This window comes from Cyprinodon variegatus, unplaced genomic scaffold (genome assembly GCF_000732505.1).
Source record: "Cyprinodon variegatus isolate N-32 unplaced genomic scaffold, C_variegatus-1.0 Scaffold30, whole genome shotgun sequence".
NCBI lineage: Eukaryota > Metazoa > Chordata > Actinopteri > Cyprinodontiformes > Cyprinodontidae > Cyprinodon > Cyprinodon variegatus.
The window spans coordinates 1,949,904-1,955,362 of NW_015150483.1; the positions used below are offsets into that span (position 1 = coordinate 1,949,904).

The window sequence follows — 5,459 nt, forward strand, 5'->3', positions numbered from 1 at the left end:
ATTATAGTATATGAATTTATTCCTGATATTTGTTAAAGGATTTGAACTTGTCTAAGAGTGGCAGAAATTTAAAACAGAAGATGTAAGTAAAGGAGCAAATACATTTTCCAAACCCAAATACATTTCCTTACCTTTCTTTTATAAATGAATATAGTTACACTTTACAATAACCAACAAATATGAATAGTAATGATAGTTTACTAATGTTTGATTATTTATAAACTGCATCTAAAAGGTGAATAGATCATTTATTAATATATTAAGTCCATCGACGTTAGATGGTAAGAGCTACATGACAGGGAGAGTCAGAATAAAAATAAAGTCTAGGTTCAGGTGTTAAGTCCACTGATGTTATGGTTATTGCTAAACTAACATGGTAGGGCAATATGATCTATTTACCTTTCATAGATGGTTTGGATGCAGTTCATAAATTATTAAACATTACTAAAGTATCTGTTAATCATTAAAAAATAGTATCTTTACCATTTATAAATGGTGGTAAGGATGGTTATTGTAAAGTGTTTAATGCCTTTAGATGATACCAAGCATTACCAGGTTTGTCAGAAACATGTGCAGCACACTACATGCCTGAGGTCAAAGGAAGGCCCATGACTGTCGTCAGTGAAATCATTCAGCATATGTAGTCATTCCTTTGTTAAGGCAGGCTTTGAAAAACTGCAATTTCTCTGCTGTCTAGATGGTTTTAAATCTAACATAGGTAAAAGCATGTGTTCACATTGAATGCAATTAGAACTATCCTGATGAGTGATTGCCACGCACAAGTTCATCTTCCTAAGTGGTCATTCATGGTCATTTGGTTTAGGTGGTTATAATATAATTGAAGAGGCTGACACATCCTCAGGAATCAGATAATAAGATCCTGTCTGCTCTGTTCTGAGAGCTCAGGTGTGTCACAATTGACGAAATTCAGAAGACGTATGAAATGAGTCATGATTCAGTAATTCTGGTCATTTTTCTGTGAACTTCGGCTGCCCAATAATGACCCCTCTTTAGAAGCTGACATGACTTCCTAGAAAAGATGTTATCGTGTGAAAAAATTTCCACGTCCAGTAATGAGCAACAGGGTTTAAATATAGAGCTTTGAAACATGCAGAAATCACTAACACTGTTATATTTAATCATACATTTTTGTTTTGCAATTTAAATTTCAGGTCCCCATATAACGGAAGAGGGATCAATGTGTCGCCAAGGAAGTGCCTTCAAATCCACAGCAGACATGAGAGCAGTTTTTTGTGTGTGTGTGTTTATAGTGTCTATATTTTTGTTGTTCTCTGTGTCATAACCTAAAATGAAAATAGACATTTTTTTTTATGAAATGCACCATGTATTTGTAAGCAGATAATTTAATATCTAATGCATCTATTTATTGAAAAGATATATATGTACTGTGATGATTTAACAGTCATTAAAATATGATTATTTTGGTTATAAGAGTTGTGAGTGATGGAGAGAAAACGTATTTCCTTTATTTTCTATATAAATTCTACTTTTGCTATTTTGATGACATTATAATCCATCCGTCTTCATCACATTTTATTTGGCACTTGAGTGATTGTTGACAATGAGACCATATAAGATAAGGATCACGGTGATAATTCACTGCATTATTAAATAAAGAATACTGAAGCACAGGAGGTTTTGCGTTTCTTTAAGATTCATGCAAGCAGTGCAGTCAGGAAGAGCGATGGGTGAGTCTGCAGATGGAGCCCTCGGGAGTGGGCCGCTCGTTCTTGGCACAGCATGTGGTGTATTTATCTCCATGTGTTTCACTTTTAACAAACAAAAGCTGTTTTCAGCTCATTAGAATTCGTGAAAAGGCTCCAAAAGAAGCTGGGTTTCATCACAACCATACAAGACGTTTTTTTGGAGGAGGGGTCAAATATTTGGTTAGCCGTTTTCAGCAGTATTTTAGCTGCTGCTGGCCTTGCTGCTCAAAGCAGGTGATATAATTCCTAAATCCGCCCCTTAAACTCCCTTTTTACAGGAAGTCATTGCAAAACGTCTGGCAGACTTTAATGTTTGCAGCCACTCACTTAATCCTGGCTATCAGATGGCTTGGACTTAACAGGAGGTTGAGCAATCCTAGCTCAGCCAAAAGAAAAAAAGAATTCTGTAGATAAGAAAAGCTCCCGAAACGCACAAGTTGAATGCTCGAAAACATCTGTTTAGTGCAACAAACGCTTCGGTGAGGAAACTTTTAAATGCAGTCAAGGGAAATGACTGATGTTATGTCAAAACTGTTTTAAGTGTTAGAAATGTTGAGCCTCAGAGCACCTGTTGCATGAGAGTGAAAGCTGAAACAGATCTCACACGCATCTCAGTTCACTTGTCTTCAAGCCAAACATTTTTATATCTATTGAAAATAAAAAAATAAAAATAAAATAACACTCTGTACTTAGAAAATACCAAACCATTTATATCAGATATTAAGAAAATCCAAACAAGCAAAGCTAGTTTTATCCTGTAATGAAATTCAAATAGATCGTTAATAATTTAAGTAAGATTCATGAATTCCTTTGCTATAACAAAGGGCTATAAAGTTCACTGACAAAAATAGAAATAAGCTAATTTTTCTTCTATTTTGCTTTTTATTCCTTTTCTGGTTTCGAGAAAATTGACAGTGATTTTTTTGTCTAAATAGTGAAACAAACATTGATTCAGACACACAGGGGGAATGGATGGATCAAGTTCTGAAAAAACAAACTACAAGCCAAAGATTACAACAGCCCAGTTTGTCTCCTCAGACTGAGCAGAGAAGCAGCCTTTAGTTTTATGAGGTCATGCAATATTCAACAGTTTGGCTTATTGTGTGATCATTAGAAACAACAACCATGTTTGATGGTGTGTGCAGATCCTATCACTGTGACTGGGATCTCAGTCCAGGAAATGTTTCCACTTTGATATGAGGTTGGCTTGTCCTGCAGGGCCATAAACACCATGAAAACCTCTACCCCACAAATCTTACTCCCCTTATAAATTTAGAAGTTCAGCTTTGAAAATGTATGCCTCATCAAACTTCTGCATACTTGTTCAATTTACCAACATAAATCCACTCAGAGCAACTTGTTGTTAAATAAGCAGCCATTACCTGAACTAATTAAGGAAACGACTGAAGCTATAAAAGGATTAGGCTGCTAAAAATACAACATCCACCTCATGGGGATGCACCGGGATCCCTTTCCCTCCGGGTGGGAAGGACAGGGACACAGGATCCTAATCTAAGGAGGATATCACTTATCTGGAGACAAACAGCACAGATTAGGAGAGGAGACAGAAGATGCACTGGGGATAGCATGTGGGAGGGCTTTAACACAATTACACACAAGCATCAAATCCCCTCTCTGGTACCTCTGAGAAATTTGGTGTAATAAATAGTAAACAGAGACCATAGCCTTGCCATTTCCTTCCTGTCAGGCTTGCCAAAGCCCTGGGGGGAAGAGAGGAAACACCTTATGTTGTCACTTTCGGGTCCAGTGTTATGGTTAACTGCACTTGCAGGCATATCACAAACTTTAACATGATTTTGAAGATTTTTTTCTTGTTGTGGATTAATAAAAAGCCATTGCATAATTATAAAAAAAAAAAAAAAGAAAAATGAGGTAGACAGTTTTATAAAGCTTTCTTTGCTATGATAGTCCTAAAATAGCATACATTCCAATAGATTTCCTGCTATTAAATGTTAAATCTCCAGCTGGCCTTTGAAGACCTCATAGGTTTGTTAGGGGATATCAGGTGAAAAAAAATCTAAAGATGAGGACCACAAAACAGTCTTAAATACGAGGCAAATGGACCTTCACTCTGTTTTTTCTAAAATTGTTTCCACATCCAGGAGTTTTTGTCAGTTTTGGTGGCTTTCATTTGATTAACCTACATAGTTGGAGTGTTGCTGTTTTCAACTACATCCTCATACGTGCATTTCAAGTCAGATGCAATTCAGTGACTCAACTGTTGTTCCTGGTTAAATATGAGGAGCAAGAAGCAGATCAAACAGGTTACAGAGAATTTTTAAACAGCATATGGTTATAATACATTATCCCATACCCTTGATAATCCATCATCGAAAAATGTAAAGAGTAGGTCCTATCCATGCATGGCTTTTCACCTAAAATGACAGGTCAGTTAAGGAGACGAGGCAGCCATGGCACTCTGGAGAACCTGCAGAGATCCAGAGTTCAAACTGCTGTTTGAAAAGAACAACTTGGATGAGCTGCTACTCCAGAAAAACAGGTCTTTCTCAAACCTTCCCTTTATCTGTAAGAAAATTTAAAAAAAGCTGTATTTCACCCTTTCAGAAACGGTCTCCCCTTTCACTCTCTGTGCTTCTCTGTCTGGATGCTACAGGTCAATTGAATGTTTAAGTCATTATTGTCTGTGTGTTATTATTATTGTCAATAAGCTTGCATTGATCAAAGTGTTTCCTAAGGTTGCCCAATATTGCCTGCTAAGCTGATCAAATTAATTAAATACCATAGCTAAGCATATGATGCTCAGTTCTACATTACAATGTCACCAGGTGACTATGAACCCATTCAAGCTCTGAATAAATGCTTAGAGGAAACAACACGGAAATGAGACATAGTTTTTTCAGCTGAATAAAAAAAAACAAAGCTGAGGAAATAACTTTTGGACCAGAGGATCGATCAATAGTTGCCACAGGTCTTCAGTTACTACAGCTGGAAACCGCTCATCCGGCCCGAAATTTGGATGCAGTGATGGATTCTGACCTGAACTTTTAGATGCTCATAAGACATTAAAAAAGTTGGCCTTCTATCACTTGAGGAATATATGCAGAATTAAAGGCTAATGACTCAGCAGGACCTTAAAGACTACTCCATGCAATAGTGCCTTTATAGGTCTGCCTCAATAGGTCAGACAGCTGCAGTTGATCCAGTATGCTGCTGCTGTGGAGAAAAGGACGACACAAAGGATGTAGGTTCAAACACAATTTCAGACTTATCATTGTATCAACCACCCAGACCCCTCAGGGCTTCTGGTTCAAATCTGTTCTGCATACTTAGAACTAAAACTAAACATGGAGAAGCAGCTTATAGTTGTATGTTCCACTAACCCGGAACTCCCAGAAGGCTGTAAAAGTTGTTTTAACTGTAATATTTGAACAATGTTTAAATATTACAGTAAAAAAAAAAAAACTGTAATATTTAGCTGTAATATTTAAACATTGTCTCCTCCTTGAACCGCCACCTTAACGTGGTGGAGGGGTTTCAGTGCCTGGGTGATCCCAGAGGCTATGTTGTTGGGGGCTAAATGCCCCTAGTAGGGTCTCCCAAGGCAAATAGGCTCTGGGTGACGGGTCAGACGAAGAGCAGTTCAAAAACCCTTATGACGAGGACTACAGCAAGGCTCGTGACGTCACTCGGTACGGCAGAGCCGGGACCCCTCTCTGGAGCCAGGCCTGGGGTTGGGGTTCATCGGCCAGC

The 5,459-nt window shown here is 37.8% G+C and overlaps 1 protein-coding gene across 2 annotated transcripts in view; it reads left to right on the plus strand.

Moving 5' to 3' along the window:
• Positions 1 to 1,584, plus strand: part of LOC107100795 (protein FAM150-like) — a 16,071-nt gene extending 14,487 nt beyond the window's left edge. For both annotated transcript variants that reach the window (XM_015399439.1, XM_015399446.1), the window contains exon 6: positions 1,173 to 1,584. The gene's annotated coding sequence lies outside the window, so the exon portion shown is untranslated. The remainder of the gene's footprint in view (positions 1 to 1,172) is intronic.
• Positions 1,585 to 5,459: the final 3,875 nt, after the last annotated feature.